This window comes from Helianthus annuus, chromosome 16, assembly GCF_002127325.2.
Source record: "Helianthus annuus cultivar XRQ/B chromosome 16, HanXRQr2.0-SUNRISE, whole genome shotgun sequence".
Taxonomy (NCBI): Eukaryota; Viridiplantae; Streptophyta; class Magnoliopsida; order Asterales; family Asteraceae; genus Helianthus; species Helianthus annuus.
This window is the reverse complement of record NC_035448.2, coordinates 37,570,882-37,588,293: the sequence shown is the minus strand read 5'-3', so window position 1 is coordinate 37,588,293 and position 17,412 is coordinate 37,570,882. Positions and strand designations below refer to the sequence as shown.

Sequence of the window (17,412 nt, the reverse complement as noted above, 5' to 3'; positions counted from 1 at the left end):
TGCTGAATTTTATATTAAAGTGCAGAATTTTGTGTTCAAGACATGTTTTAGGCACATCCGGTCACTATAACTATCACCTAGTGACGCAGTTCTACAACCCTTATTTCCCTACACTCTCTACTAGTGTAGTAGACTATTCCCGGCTCATACAGGCCTTAGAGCCAGCGTCTGCCTGGTGCTGGCTATGTCAGCACGTTTTCTAGGTTATCCGTTCATTGTGCTACTGTGCTTTTGTGCATCAAGTTTGTCACTAAAGTTCTGTATGTAAATAATGGAGTGACAGTTAATAAAGTATGATTCAAGTATGCGTATGTATTAGTATTCAAGTAGCAGTTTATCCACAATTGTAAGCAAGCACAATAATTAAGCAGTAATTAAATATTAATTAATTCGTACGGATACCTGATTTGGTGAGGGTTGTCACAATTCTTAAGTTGTCTAGACGCATAGGCTATAACCTTTTGATGTTGCATCAACACACATCCATAACCTAACTTAGAAGCGTCACAATACACTACAAAATCTTCAGTTCCTTCTGGTAATGCTAGTATAGGTGCGTTGGTTAATCTTTGGTTAAGAATTCTAAAGACTTCTTCCTGTTTTGGTCCCTATTCAAACTTAACAGACTTACAGGTTAATTTTGTTAAGGGAATGGCTATTCTAGAAAAATCTCTGATAAACCGTCTATAATAACCGGCCAATCCTAGAAAACTTCTAACCTCCATTGGTTATTCGGGGACTTTCCATTTAGTGATCGCCTCAATCTTTGTGGGATCCACATGAATTCCTTCATGATTAACTAAATGTCCAAGAAATTATACTTCTTCTAACCAAAATTCACATTTTGAAAATTTAGCATAAAGCTTTTCTTTTCTCAGCAAATTTAGAAGTGCATGCAAATGCGCTGCATGTTCCTCTTTACTCTTAGAGTAAATGAGACTATCATCTATAAAGACAATTATGAATTTATCCAGATATGGCTTACATATTCTGTTCATCATGTCCATAAATGCGGCTGGGGCATTGGTTAGACCAAATGACATGACAGTAAATTCATAATGGCCATACCTTGTCCTAAAAGCGGTCTTAGGAATGTCCTCTTCATGTACCTTTAATTGATGATATCCTGAGCGTAAATCGATCTTAGAAAAGAATCGAACTCCTTGCAGTTGATCAAACAGATCATCGATTCTCGGTAATGGGTACCAATTTTTAATTGTGACCTTATTTAACTCGCGGTAATCAATGCACATATGCATTGAGCCGTCTTTCTTTTTGACAAACAAGATCGGTGCTCCCCACAGTGATGAACTTGGCTGTATGAATCCTTTCTCCAGAAGTTCATCTAACTGTTTCTTCAATTCTTGCATTTCCGCTGGTGCCAAACGGTAAGGTGCCTTGGCAATTGGTGCTATTCCTGGTAGCAGATGAATTCTGAATTCGACTTCCCTGTCCGGCGGTAGTCCTGGTAGCTCTTATAGAAACACATCTGGAAATTGAGATACTACGGGAATATCTTTCAATTCTTTTCCTTTAGTGTTAATGATTATGGAAATCATATACACTAGTGATCCTTTTCTTGCATAACTGGTTGTTTTCATCATAGAAATGAATTTCGTGGATCTAGATGGCTTATCTCCTTTAATTGTGATCTTTTCACCCTTTGATGAATTTACTTTGATTGACTTTTGATCACATAGAATACTGGCTTTATTGGCTACTAACCAATCCATTCCTAATACAATATCAAATCCAGCTAGATTCATTGGGTAAAGATTAGCAATAAAATCTTGGTTTAAAATTTCTATTCTTGCTCGCTGCAAGATTTCAGTGATCTTAATGGATTCTCCATTTGCTGTCTCTATTAGACATTCTTGTTGAAGTTTAGTTAATGGTTGATTGAGAAGTTTGCAAAATGAAGTATTAATAAAACTTTGGTTCGCACCAGAGTCAAATAATACTTTAGCAAAAACATCATTAACTAAAAACATACCGGCAATTATGTCCGGAATCATTTTGGCTTCTTCGACTGTCAGAACAAATGCTCTAGCATTCTTAGTAGTCTTGTTGTTCATGGCTGGAGCTAGTTTCAGACAGTTCGGTTTAATATGCCCTTTTTCTCCACAATTGAAGCATACTCCATTACCGGGTTTCTTCCTACAGTCTTCTTCCTTATGTCCTGGTATCTTGCAGAAATTGCAGTAGGTGGAGCATCTTCCTGAATGCTTCCTTTTACAGGCCTTACAGTAAGGTGCAGAAGTAGAACCTATATTCTTTCCACGGTTAGAATTTCCGTAACGAAATTCCTGGGTAAGCTTTTGGACTAGGTTCTTCCTCTGGTTCTCTTCTTGTATACGACTAGTTCATCAGTCAAGGTATTTGCTAGTTCTACAACTTCTTCTATAGTTTGTGGTCTAGCTTCCTTGACTACATGCCTAATCTCACTGATTAATCCCCAGATGTAACGGGAGATTAATACTGGTTCGGGTGATGCTAGGGTTGGCACTATTCTGGCATATTCGAAGAATATAGTAGTGTAACCCTTACAGTCTACTCCAGTCATTCTATGGTTTAAGAACTTATTAGCAATCTATTCTTTTTCATTGGGAGGACAGAATTTCCTTTCAACCATATTCTTAAACTCAGTCCATTCCATATTATAAACCCTGTCACTTCCCCTAGACTGGAGGATAGTGTTCCACCATTCTAAAGCTGCATTCTTAAATAGATTGGAGGCAAACATGATTTTGTCTTCCTCTGCGCACTTGCTTATTTTCAAGACTGCCTCAGTCTTTTCTATCCAGCGTAGAGCTGCAATGGCTCCTTCTTTGCCTGAGAATTCTATTGGTTTACAAGACTAGAATTCTTTGTAAGAACAACCATAAGACATCGTTCTTCTTCCTTTTGGAATAGGTTGAAGTAACGGTCCATTGTTTACGCTGTGACTGGGTTCAGTAGGTGGTCGTTTACTTCCACTATTACTTTTGTTATTTTCTGCTTCCTTAACCGTTTTGATAATATATGGCATTGCGTCTATAATCCTTTGTGCCACTATGTGTTGGATGGCACTGTTATCTAATTGGTTGCCGTATTATCGTTATTCGGGTTTTCTTGATTCACTTCGTTGTCCATCTGGATTATAAACATTTACCAAGTATTAATATCATAAAACAATATTTAATGCGAACAATCACACAACACAAACAGGTTGATCAAAATCGTCGTGCACTGCGACATTTACTCTATTTGATATATATCTATATCTATTACAATCACAACTGGAATTTAAAATACAATACTAGCATGCATCAGTAGTTATAGGATTATCTATTTTAGTTGATTTTTTTTCAACTTACACACACACACACACACACACACACACACATATATATATATATATATATATATATATATATATATATATATATATATATTATTACTATTATTGTTATATTACTGATAAGGCTTCATCCAATATTGCATGTTACGCTCGTCGTACTTCCAAACGAGCCTCTCCCCTATTTGCCTTATCCTTTCACTTTCATCTAACAACTCCTCACCAAAAGTGCGGAGTTCTTGCACGTTCTCGGTGCTCATGGGTGGTGCGGGTGCTAGTAACGGGTCAGGGTACTGTGGCATTGGTTCTTCATATGGGTATAGGTTCTCTAGGATCTCTCGAATATATTGGTCATTGTCCCAATATAGATCTAGAGGGTCAAGGTTTGGATAGGGTGCTACTGGGTTTTGTATGGGTTCCTCTTGTGGGTGGAGTTCTGGGTAATCCCTGTGGTCATCAAACCATGGGTCATAATCTGGAGGGTGGGGTGCTGGGACTCTAGGGATTTCGGTTGGGTCGAAGGCAGGTGCTGGAATCTGGTCTCCTGGGTTAAGTTCGATTTCCATGGGTTGAGTTGGGAATAAGGGTAGTGGCTGTGGTGCTATGATTTGTTCTAAATTTAGGTCTGCGGCTGTAGTAGCTAGTATATGGAAATTGGCCAATCGTCTATTGATTATATCCTGAGTCTGGGCATTCATCTCCCTATCTGCAGCTGCTAAAGCCCTCTACTGTTGTAACTTCCTCATTCTTTTCCTACGCTCGTGAGCTCCCCGACTGAACCATCCACTCTTTTTGGTAGGGAATGGCTCTTCGGATTGTGCTTTGAATATGAAAATCCCCTCTTCTGTGTCAGCTGAATACCCCGAGGGGGTAGGCTGGGAAGAAGTTCCTTCATCCCCAGGAAAACTAGACAATTGACGATAGGCGTCCGATGGTCCTTGATCACTCATACTGTAAACTAACAAATTGTCAAATAACACAAAACAATAATATACAGATATGCACGTAACCACGTAGCTTATTTCCTAACATAATGGATAAGATTTTTGGTGTTAGTAGAACACTTCTGTGGCTGAAATCAGTGGCTGTAGCTCTGATACCACTCTCTGTCGCAACCCCCGACCCCTAATCATTTGGGAACGGGCGGCCGTGAACCAGTATCAATGGTATCAGTGTTTATCAATTTGGCAGCGGAATTTACATCAGGACCGTAGTTAGGAAATATTTTATCAGAGTACAATACCACATTTTTATAATATTAAATACATGGGAAAAATCCCAAGTTTCCATTACAACCATATTTATAGGGATAAACCCTATTTTATTGAAATAAAACATCTTCTTTATTTAGGTAACTTTTATAGCCACTTTTCCAAGCTTTCAGTGCTGTCCAGTTGGCTTCTAATTGGCTTTCACATTTTGTTACCTGAAACGCGTTTAAAAACATTTTATCAGCAAGAAATACTGGCGAGTGAATCCCAATTTAATCAAAATAGGTTTTATCATTGTACAGTATTGAGGGCAATCCAACAATTACATTTGTTTACATCTACTTTAATTACCACCCACGGTACTGTCAATCCTGACCGGTGGTAATGTTACTACTCACAGTGTAGTAACAAATTTTGTATACAAAACCCCAACATATCGACGTTAATTGTAGAATTACAAATACTAAATCACTGTGAAATATAATTTAAAACATTGAGGTTTTGTAAAAACAGTTTGCAAAAAGGTTAACAAAAAGAAGGATTACTCACATTGCTATGTTAGGTATTTCCTTTGTGACTTCCTGGTTATAATCTGTTAATTAAACAATGCACACACGTTAGTATAATAACCCAATTTACATTAGTTATACCCTCCTCGAGACAGAACTCCAACGACTACGTCGGGCAGAGCCTCGACAGGCGTTACGGAGCACTAAATCAATCGGGCAATGTATCTAATACGTAACCGGGGGTTATAATACTTACATCGAGGCAGAGGTTCGCTATTTTAGTGGGTATAATACCCGAATATTAATTTTATTACTTCAGAATTGAGAGAGAATTTCGAGATTTGAACGACGGAATTTGAATGTCGATCTCTGCTATATATAGGGCTGTCCAGGGAGTCCCTAGCGCCCCGCGAAAGAGACCACAAGGGCCTTCGCGGCCCGCGAGCTAGGGGTGTAGGGCCTAGCTTGGATGAGTCGGCCCCATAGCCTCGACACGCACGTGACACGTGGCGGCAGGGGGTGAGGGCGGGTGGCCAGGCGCTCGCACGCCGCGACAGCCTTCAAGGACTCTGTCGCGCCCCACCAGGAACCATTAAATTTTGTTTTTATTTTATTTTTATAAAATTAAAGTATTTGGGGTCCACTTTTCGTATACGGGGTGTATTCTAGGACGTATAGGGACGTTCTAAATGTTTTAGGAAGGGTTGTTATATCGGCAAAGATGCTCAGTGGTTTAGTTTGTAATATAAATAGAACAGTACTTGTAGTGTTCTATTAGCTCTTTTGCAACAAGTCATCTTGTATGAACAAATCAGTGAGCTCAGGCTGAGGGGGAGTCTAGTTGCATGCAAGCATAGTTGATTTTTGTAATAGATACAATCTTTTGACTTAATGAAATCATGTTTGCTGAAAACTATTCTTCTTTGATTGTCTGTTAAAGTTTATTTCCATTTCCGCTACACTTTAATATTTGTTTTCATCTTCCATCTTTGATAAACAACACAATCTAAGAAACTCAGATCTTAACAGATTCTGAATCCTTAATCTTCCGTTATCCTCCAATACTCATACACCTTCGTTTCTTCGTGTAGAAGGACTTGGTGTTCCAACCTCCAACAAACAACAACTCCTCGTGGATTAACAAGTGGAAGCTTGCAAAACCGTGAGTATACTTGAACCCCCTTTTCGTTTACCACCTTTGGGGGTGTAACATGTTAATCTATAAAACTTACACTTCAAATTTTTTCTTAATGCACAAACATTCCTTATACATGCATGCCTACTTGATTACTTGATACTTTAAATCTGGGGTTATACGTTTTGTGTTAGACTTATCATTAACTTCGTACGAGCCTATCCTTGACATATATAGCGCGATAGGATTAACGCATCACCCGTATTCTTGAGGTTATGTTAAGAGCTTATTGTGTTTCATTATTGGTTTGATTAGTTAAAAACATGCCAATTTTATTGTTTATCTTGTTTCAATAGCTTGCCATGTGGAATTGTTTAAACTCATTTTTTATGCTATGTATGTACGAAAACCTGTATACTCACCTTTGCTTTTGCATTGAACTTTATTTTAAACATGTTACAGGTTGAAGATGATGATCGTATGAATCTAGTAGGGATGACTAGAAACACACACAAGAAATTACTAGATTGAATATTTATGTTATGTTGAACTTGTCGCATTTGTCTTTCAATTGTTGTTATTTGAATTTCCATGTAATGTTTTGACAATTCAAAGTATGAAATGAAAACGGTTTTGATTTAATTATTGTCACAATTAGCGTTATGTGTGATGAGCAGCAATCTTTCTTCGTCCCACTCCGATGATTCCGCCATTGGTTGGGGTGTGACAGTAAGCATGAAGTTTGGGGACCGGGAAATTGATTTTGAATGTATTTCCTAAGTTTACTAACCCACTTGGTGAGGATTCATGTCCTAAGAAGGACATGAATCCAAACAAAAAGGTATGTGCTATGGTTGGTAGGTTTGGAGAATCATAGAAGAAACTGGTCAAGAAGAAGAAGGAAAAGAAGTCGCCTCAAGAAAAGAGGGAAGAAGAGGAGCTGAGAAAGTTTGGTCCATTTGGGAACAGATGGTATGAATCACCGGTGGGTGATTTAGAGTTCGTGGGCGACAAGCACGCTATTTGACCACCATGAGGTGGTAAGTTAATTGTTGTTGTATACTTTTTATAGTTCCTTTTAGTGTATCTTCGTAGTCTAGTTTGTCTTGTTGTACATTTCAATTTCGTACTTTGTTTTATTTAGTAGTTAAATGAACGTTGTGGGTGTGTTCACTATATAACCCTCACGAGTCCTACTCGTCCTCCCGAGCTATCAGGAGGTTTAAAAGGGCTTGTTGCATAAGCCAAATGCAACCGTGATTCTTAAAAAAGTGAGTTAGGATTTTTATTGTTGTTGTAAAATTTCTTTTCCACAAGAAAAATAAAGCTGAATAGAAATATGAATTGGTAAATTCTTTATTAAAAATGATAGAACTAGGTAACTAACAAGTTTTGATGGTTGTGAGAAGCTTGCTTCTACACGAAGATTGAGATTTGTAGGTACATTATGTTCGCGAGACGACCATCTTTTATTGAAGAATGAATAGTACACGAGGAACGAGCAAAACAGGTGCATATGTTTCTTTTTAGCTTTGAATATTAGTTAGTTAATAAGTGGATTGTATATTGTATTTTATTGACCGGGGTGAAATTTTGGGAGTTTGGTCGTATCACATCCCTTGTGTGTTTTAAAAGCTACATTCTTACACATTGATGATAATGTTTACCTCAAGTATGGGGATGGTGAGAAAAAGTTTCGGTTGTTGACCCTTTCATTTAAACACTACACATTGAGGACATTGTTGACCTCAAGTGTGGGGAAGGGGGAAAATTTAAAAAAAAAAATTCAAAAATGTCTTCGTTTGAAGCAATCTAAAAAGCACAAGTAACGAAGTAAATGAGGGATAACGCAACCCATTTGGTCTTTTGTCATGGTCAAGTTCAAGTTATTAGCAGGACGGGTATTTAACGGGTGGTTATTTGGGAATAATCCGCCTAAGAAACTAATACATTATGCACATCACATACCGTACCCTTTATACGCTGAGATTTTGAGCCACTTTTACATATCATAGATATATATATATATATTTCTTTGTTTGAGTGGACCACTAGTCGCGTATTGTAGAACTTTCAACTTTTGATACGTTTAAGCCATAGACCGAATACAAGCACAAGAATGATTAAGGTATTAGGTAAACCTTTTCCCTTTACACCATTTCTCTATCCTTACCCAAATAAATCCCTAGTCGCCCACTTTGAGTCTAAACCTTTCGTTTGACCAACCCATTTAGCCCACGACCGTTAAACCTTTTTATTTTTAAAACATGTGTGATGAAAATTCGATTTTATGTTTATTCGTCTGTATAGTTGTGATTTATATTTGTGAAAAAATCGAAAATACAGAAGACGTTGTGAAAAAGAACAGAAAATCATTGAGAAAAATTCAAAAATATGTGTTTATAGTTTGTGGAATAAAAGGCGAAAATTGTTGCCTTCTAGTTCGATGTTGGTAGCTAGTTGTGTTTAGAGTAGTTCCAATAAGATTTTTAATGGTTTTTTTATTTAATTTTATTACATCTCTCTTAACATAATGCATCACATTTCCACTACACATATTTTAGAAAACGTCTCATAATAACCCATCGCTGACTGACTGACACATGGCGCAAAACACCCAAATATAAAGACATTACCACTACAAATGGTTTAAGAGAGATAGACGATCCTTTCGGCTTTAGAAAAATTTAATTGCAAGACTTTCTATCAACGCTTTATTGATAAGTATTTTTAAATTAATGCAAAAACTTACCTAATATGTCAACTTCAGTTTTAGCCAAAGCGAGTTTCACGTGATTGGGTTCAAGTAGTGAGAATGATGCGTTGAAGTTTTACCATTTTCAAACACTATTATCTCTTGACGAAATACAGCACTAATTTGAAGTTTAAATTTATAATAACTATGTTTAATATAATTGTAACTTTTTTAAATATAAGATATATAGAAGCCGGTTATTGTATAAAATGCATTATCGTACGTTGTGTACGCGATTCAGTATCAACTTGCGAATTTGGTTTATAACATCCGACTTTCATCTTTTTATATACACGCGATTTGTAGTTTTTTATACACATGCGATTTGTATAATTTTTTTAACATGCGATTTGTAGTTTTTTAATGTAAATGCGATTTTCATCTTTTCTGTAACATGCGATTTTCATTTTTTGTAACATAACGTGCGATTTTGCCATCATGTACGCAGCGTACGTTAAGACATATTGTACGATATACTTTTTCTAGATATATAATTCACAGTAACTTATGTTATATCTTTAACACTTCATAAAGATACATTATGTGACTATTTAAAATTGCATTATTTAACACCAACTCTTCTTTACCATTTTTCAAATTTACAGAACATATTAAGTAACATTTCAACTTCACCTAGTATTAAACACCTTTTGCGTTTTGGTAGGGCTACCAACACTAAACTTGCGGCATGTTAACGCAAAAAACTTAGACAGAAGCATAAAACATAAAAAAGAATAACTAAGTTGATCTAGGACCTGCTCGTTGCGACGAAATTGTCAAACGAGAAAAAATAGACGACCTAAAATGTTGAACCACACATAAGTTGCGCCATGTTAACTCGCAAAATTTAAACGTAACGTAAAACGAAAAATTTGCTTAAGATGAAAAGTGTAGGGAACCAAAGTTGAAAGTACAAAAGTTGTAAGGTTAAATTGCAAAAGATGATGAAAGTTTTGGCGTTATAAGTAAAAAACAAATAGTTTTAGGTTAAAAAATGAAAAATCTATTTTTTTTTTAAATCTCTCAAAGCACGAGATAAACACCTCTATGCACACAAATGTTGTAAATATCTATATATAATCTAAAATTTAGTTACATGTTCTGTTTTAAAATCAACATTTATGATGTTTTAAATGCAGTACTTAAAATAATATTGATTAAAATAATCTACAATCTATAATCTATATATCTTTATTAAGATAACTGGGTTTTCTACCCTTTTAGTAATTTTGTCATACGTACACATCTTTAAGCAACATGTACAAAAGTGGCAAGCTATTTTAAAGGGGGTAAACTTGCCAATTATACAAAAATTTAAGACACTCTAGGGGTATTTTAGTGATTTGGACACCTCAATGTCATTAATTGAATTTTTTTTCACGAATATTATCAATGTAATCTTCCAGAACACAAACTGTCCAAGTTCTAAACCGACTTTGATAGTTACTGAGGATTTATGATGAAAATTAGATGTTCAAGCTATTAAACGGTTATTATACAATCGTTCAATTGTCTCCTGCAAGCCACAACACCCACCCACTGTAGCTCCACGAGTACAAATCGATTGTCACCGTTGCCGCCGCTGTCACCACCGTCCAACCAGACTCACCACCGCCTCTGTTCGCCAGCGTCACAGGCTACCGACGCCATGAAATTATTCTAGGCCATCGACACGTGGCATCCATCACTCATACTGCATCCATATTTAGGCCATCGACACCACTCCTCCACTTAATACCACCGATCACCAGCGCTCTACTGGCAACCACACCGCTACTCCACACACGCTGGCTCAAACCAACGTTGCCTCACCCTCGATCTTCCCCAAATCGAAGTCGGCGAGATTAGGCCTCCACAACCTAAGCGACGGTTTCATCTGAGATTAGGGCTCCAACAGGTACGAACAAGCTTTCTAATTTCAGTTATCTTTAGGTTAATGTTCTCATATTTGAGTGTTTTTTTGGGGCTCATGCTTGAGTGGAGATGAATTTCAACAGGTACGAACTAGCTTTCTAATTACATGGCGATAAAGAAAGAAAAGCCTGAGTTTTTTTTATAGTTTGCAGAGCAATGCTGATTTGTTGTTTGGAGGAATTACAATTGTGGGGGTAGTAGCCATGTGGATTTATCCCAGATCGCATGAAACCCACTATCCCTAATGCTTTTAAGGTGAACCTTTATATTTTTCATGTTCATTATGGCTCTGTAATTTGTTTATTAATTAAACATTTTAATAAATGTTTACAGCGTCTCTCGCCGGCAACCTTTTTGGGTGCATTATTTTGCTTCAGTATGTTTTGTTTCAGCAACCCATATGCGTGCATCTATAGTTTTCTTTCTGATTAGAATTTGTGATGCAATGCTATTTTTTTGTTCGGGAAACAGGTAATCTGCCTTGGGAAGTATAGTAATCTGCCTTGGGAAGTATAGTGTGAGGGTGTAGAGCCAGAGTAATAGCCGATCATCACTCGATGCGCAAGTTTAGGTACACACTCCTAGTTTAATCATTTGTTTTACGAATATAAGAATTTTGTCGATGATCATACTTCATATTGCTTATTCGTAAAGATGAACTTAAATGGGAATTGCCAAGACAAGCTGGCACGATTGATAGGTTCATGAAAATTCATATATATATTTATGCTAAAAGCCTCCAATTATGTATATACTTCATTAATTAATTGTGTAAATGGACATGTTTGGTATATGCTTTATATAAAATTGGCCAAATATGAGATGTTTTTGCAAATGGCTAATCATATGTGCTCTGCGCATTCTTGACTTGCATTTTTTTTTGTCAATATAGGATAGCTGCTGATTAAGAGTTACTTTAATTAGGTTTTCTATTATTGTTGTACGACGGAGGGTTTTGTTTTATCAACGGATCTGACCTGATAAACAAAACAATCTGATAAAAGACTAATGATAACCAGATTGACCAACAGATCTTGAAGAGGTAACTGCCACTTTTGTTGGGTTGTTGATTAATCACCGCATCCAAATAACTATAAGGCAAAATTTTCACTGCAAGGAAGTTATATAAAAAATCCACCATAGTTGCTTAATGTTGAACCTTTTCTATAATATTCCCATGTGCAACTTAAACATTGATCGTTTGTTGTATCTTGGCTCGAGCTTAATATTTTGTTACTAATATAGTATACTGAAAGTATGCTGAAATGTTTTCCCATGACTGTGAGGCGTATGAGGTTGCCTGTGAGCATGTAAACTCATGTTGTGTTCTTCTAGAAAAAGTGGATTAAGTTTTAAGATTAATGGCCAATGGCACACATGGATAGACTATGGAAATTTATGACTTGATTTGTATTTTTTTATCTTTTCTTTTACAAGTTAGACCATGTGTAGTGGTTAAGAAATATAATGCCCCCACCATGGGGCATTATCCGACACGTGGCAACCCAGTCAGCATGGGGCGTTATTGCAAAATTGGCGTAGTGGGAATAATGCCCAAATAATGCCCCTTTCAATCCTTAAACAAAAAAAAGTGATTTCTCATTGGTGGGTCAACCCAAGTCAAAGCTCCAACAATTGCAAAATGGCGTTTTAATAATCACGCCACATTATTTTTTTTGAAAAATAACACCAGGTAACGCCCTGTGTAATGGCGGCCGGGGCGTTATAAGGCGTTTTTTTTTTTTGAAAAATTTTTAAAAATCACGCCCCACTACGGGTGGTCTTAGTAATCTTTGTACGTATTTTATATTTATCTGATTTTATTTTTCAGATATTAAACTAGGTAGCTTGGGGAAAGCCTTGTGCCTAGGAAAAAAAGGTTTCTTTGTGCCTGGTAAAATATGGTTTGCTATTTTGAGACAAGAGTGTAATGATTGTATCTATATAATGCTGCAATTGTTGTTGTTGATGTCATAGAGGAAAGCCCTCAACTGAAGTTGTGAGAAAATTCAAAATTATTAAGCACATGTGATAGATTTTTACCCCATCACATGCTCTCTTTGATAAAACAATTGGGCTACAGAAGATGAGGTTAGATGATATTAATTTTTTTGAGGAAATAAAAGATACTCTGCCACAATATTTTATTTATTTATTTATATTTTTGTTATTGCCACAATTTATATACCTACAATAAGTTTCGGATAGTTGTTTTATCATGTCTTTTATCTGGTTGAGCTTGCTGACAAGCTCTCTCATGTTCAATCACTATATATTTACGAAATGGTTGTTCAATCTTATAATATGACATCTCTAATTTACCTGCTAGGAACAACCATTGCTAATGATGACGACTTAAAATGTGCTAATAAATGTGCATTTTTGCGTTTTATACGACACATTGTTGTATTACAAGTTATTTTATTTGTCCCGCTGCAACGTGCGGGCATTCACGCTAGTCATTGTCGTATTGTCTTACATGTTATGCACCGGCTGTGTCAGACGTCTTACTACGAACAAACAATAGCCATTATGCATGCCGTGCATCGCACGGGCTTTCTCCCTAGTTTAAAGTATTTAAATATCAAACCACTAAAATTGAAATTGAAAATACATTAAACACATTTGACGAGAAATAGTGTCACTACCTGTTAGCTTGAGGTTCAAATCCTCACGTTGACAAAGATTTAGATTTACGAGTAGAACTAGAGGATTTTGTCACTTTGTGTAGTTGCCGTTAAAAAAAATAATAATCTAAAATATTTTTAGCAAAGAGGCAGTGCTCTAATGGTATCCAAATGACTTTCTCTGTAGAAGATCGTCCGTTTGTGACAAAATGTGTCGTTTATACCAAAATGTCATGCACGAGCCAAATGTTTTTATCACAGTGAGACTCTGGCGGTGGGTTTCTCCTGTAATTAGTGACGAGCCGGGTCACCAACAATGTTTGCGATCGCGAGCGTGAGTTGTCTTTGCCTATAGGTATAGTAAAGGTGTAGGAGTGATCATTGAATCGAATAACGAATTTTTAAATTACTCGAATCGAATTTTTCGAATAATTTATTTGTTGGCTTGAATTTAAATTTGATTAAAAACTTTTCAGTTTGATTTGAATTTATATTCGGATGAAAACGCCAATTCGAATTCGAATAAACTTGTTTTGATTCAAATTCATTAAAAATATGTAAATATGTCATGGGTTATTTAGGCTTGGTAATGGGCTATTTTCAGACTTAGATAAAATTTATAGATTAATTTATACTATAGCCCAAATTAAAGTTACATGTGTATTATATATAACTAGTGTTTAACCCCGCGTTGTGGGCGCGGAGACGTAAAACCATATTAAGCAAACGACAACCAAAACCGGAAAATCATAAAACAAAAACACGAATTATACAATTATGTGACATAAAACGTAGGAAAAAACAAACTCAAACTTATATCACGAGCTGACGTAAAATGTAGACGGACTCAACTTTGTAGAGAAAAATAAATACCCAACTAAATACCCAAAGGAATAAAAATGTAAATTATACTATAAGAAAAAACAAAAGAAAAAAAATCATCCAATACTTGGATCTGTTTGATGAAAGAGATGATACTCAAATGGTACTTTAGTAAATCTATTATGTATATTAAAACAATACATTTTAGTGCCACTTGGCATAATTTTAATCCACTAATTGCCACCTGGCAAGTTAATACTCCTCTCAATATTGATTTGAGCGGCAATCACCAATTCCCTTTCTCTTTCCGTCTTCTCAAAATAAAAAACCCTAAATCTCAGCCGTCATCCACATTCTCACTTATTTCCATTTTCCTTTCATCCGCCATTCACAACCCTAATAATCATCTACAACATCTGTGGTGATTTCATCCTATAATCTGATTCAGATCCTATCAAAATTGTTTCCTTTCACAAATACTTAATCTGGAGGAGGCGATTGTCATGGAAGTGATTATTCAAAACCCTAAATCGTAACAAGATGAACTGCATCCAGGTTTGTTTAGTCTTATGTACATCAATTTTTGCTCCTTTTAATCTTACAATCCTACGTTTCTACCTAGCTTTGTCTATTGATATTCATTTGTGCACTAGAAACCCTAAACCCATCAATTGTTTATACGTATTTGTGAATTTCTATTTTGATATTTTTAACCAATTGTGGTTGATTCCCTAATACAACAATCTGATGTTATGATTTTGAACAATTCGTTTTCAATCTCATCCAGGTATCTTTATCTCAATAGTTGAATCTCTTTTTACTCTTTATGAATTGAATCTGTTTTTTTTTTTATTATTTTGGAGTAGATTGTGTTCTCATTGTTTTACATGTGCTTATAAGGTGCTCGATCAAATGCCTACAGTTTCATCTAATATTATACTGTTACTTTCTTTGTACAAACGTTGTTGTTCCAACCTTTGGCATATGTTTTTACAAATTTAATTTCTTTGTATATTTATACATATTGTCGCAATTTAGGGAGGATCCATAAAGCATGTAGCCAGAACAATTAATTGTAGTGTTTGATTATGTCCGAATTTTATATTACCATTTTGGATCTTTGGACGTAGCAGGTGCAGAGTATGCAAGATATTATGAAACAGAATATAGAAATTTTTGTTATATTTTAATCAATTGTACCAATACAATGTGATACTTTAAAGATGCGTCAATGGTAAAAAAAATAGGCTTACATTGAATGTTGATTAACTATTGCACGTTTATTGCATCTTCAATTTTGTTTTTGGTTTGTTATGATTATATCTGTTTTTGGTTTATGGTTATGGTACGTTTTTGCCGATTTGATGATGGCTTAATTTGTGGGTTTTTTTAGTGTCAATCTACACTATTAAGAAGAAGGATGAGACCGAGAGGGTTGTCAAGGCCACCTTTATATATAGAAGAAGATTTAATGTCAAGGTAGTCGCTTTTGGTTGCTTTGTTTTGGTGTTTTCTATGAAAAATAGTTATTTATCAAAACTTTTGGCTAAATAGTTATGGAGTACTAACTAGGAGAAAGGCAACCATTGTACGACTTGAGACTCTTATTTGGCTCCAACTTAGTGGTACACATGGATGATATCTTGCATTCCCTTCCTCTTCGGCTTTGAGAAGAAAGGTTGCGATGCCTCTTCTACCATGCAAAATTGAAAGTTTATGCACAGATACGAAATCATATTATTATTATTTTTTTGCATAGTTTTATTTCATGATTTTAAAGTTTGGTTTTATTCTCTATAATTGTTTTCACTAATTGAAAAAAATCATAATGGAACAATGGTTTCATTCGTATACAAATGCTAATTTAGGATTTTTTTTGTTTTGTTGAAGAGGTAATTCTTCGACGAGGAAATGGCAGTTGTAAAAGAATAACACTGACTGTTTCATATAATAAGAAACGAAGCAAGAGAAAAAGAGTAACTATCTTTGTTGGGAACCAGTTCCTACATGAAGCTCAAGAAAGGTAGGGTTTGTGCTTTGAATTGAAGGTATGATCTATGGTAGTTAGTGATAGTGATGCATTCTTTTACATTTAATTTATGCATATATTCCTTGAATGCTTTAAAGGTTTCCAGGTGTGATATATTTGCTACTTTTGTGGCTCTGATGCACCCAAATCGATAATTCTAATTTTGATTCCTAAGTTTGACATTTTTTTAGGTTATATGGATCTTATTTGATTCACATCAATGTAGAAAAAAAGGCCCATGCTGCTTCAGCCGTGCTAAATTTCAGCAAGAACTGCAACCCTGATATCTTCACCCTTTACTTGGATGGAATAATGAGCAAGTTACTTGTATTATTACAGGTATGTTGCAATTTATATGAGCAAAATATGACCTTAAGTTTCCTTTAAAATTAGTTATTGATTTTTTTTTTTTTGTGTGTAGAATCTAGAATGGTAAGCAAATGGTATAAGAAGGGGTCTTGACTGCTCTAGCATCCGTTGCTGACTCATCACAGGTAACTTACACATCATCACTTTTAGTTTCTAGAATTAGAGCTTTACAAGTTTACGTTTAATGTCTCACTTATACTTTGTGCATCAACAGGAACACTTCCAAAAGTACTATAATGCAGTTATGCCTTATTTAAAAGCTATATTAGTTAATGCAAATGATAAAGCTAATTGTATGCTTAGAGCGAAAGCCATGGAATGCATTAGTTTGGTTGGAATGGCTGTTGGGAAGGAAAAATTCAGAGACGATGCTAAGCAGGTATGTTTCTAGAAAAAATGATGATCTATATGGGCTTCAATGCGGTAGATATTATATGTTTGTGTTAAGCCACCCGCGAAACTCGCGGGATCTTAGGCTAGTATCTTTATAATGAAGGTTTAATTGGCTACTATAGCCAAGATGCTACCTAAATTGTTAATATATAGTAATTATATATAAATATGATAAATTAATTTGTATAATTTGAATTCAAATCGAATCGAATGTAAAATTATAATTTCATGTACGATTTGTATTCGATTTACTGAACTCGAATTCGAATTCGAATTCTTGATAACCAAATCGAATTGAGTTGAATTTCAAA

At 35.5% G+C, this 17,412-nt stretch overlaps 1 long non-coding RNA gene across 2 annotated transcripts; it reads left to right on the top strand.

Annotated features, from left to right (window-relative positions):
* Positions 1-14,565: 14,565 nt before the first annotated feature.
* LOC118488113 lies at positions 14,566-17,183 on the top strand. Of its 2 annotated transcripts, none has more exons than XR_004883776.1 (6): positions 14,566-14,865; positions 15,704-15,789; positions 15,865-16,358; positions 16,531-16,678; positions 16,761-16,833; positions 16,923-17,183. It is a non-coding gene; the product is annotated as an uncharacterized LOC118488113 (long non-coding RNA). The 2 variants fall into 2 exon arrangements; XR_004883775.1 differs by having other exon boundaries at positions 14,568-14,865; positions 15,865-16,333.
* The last annotated feature ends 229 nt before the right edge of the window (positions 17,184-17,412 follow it).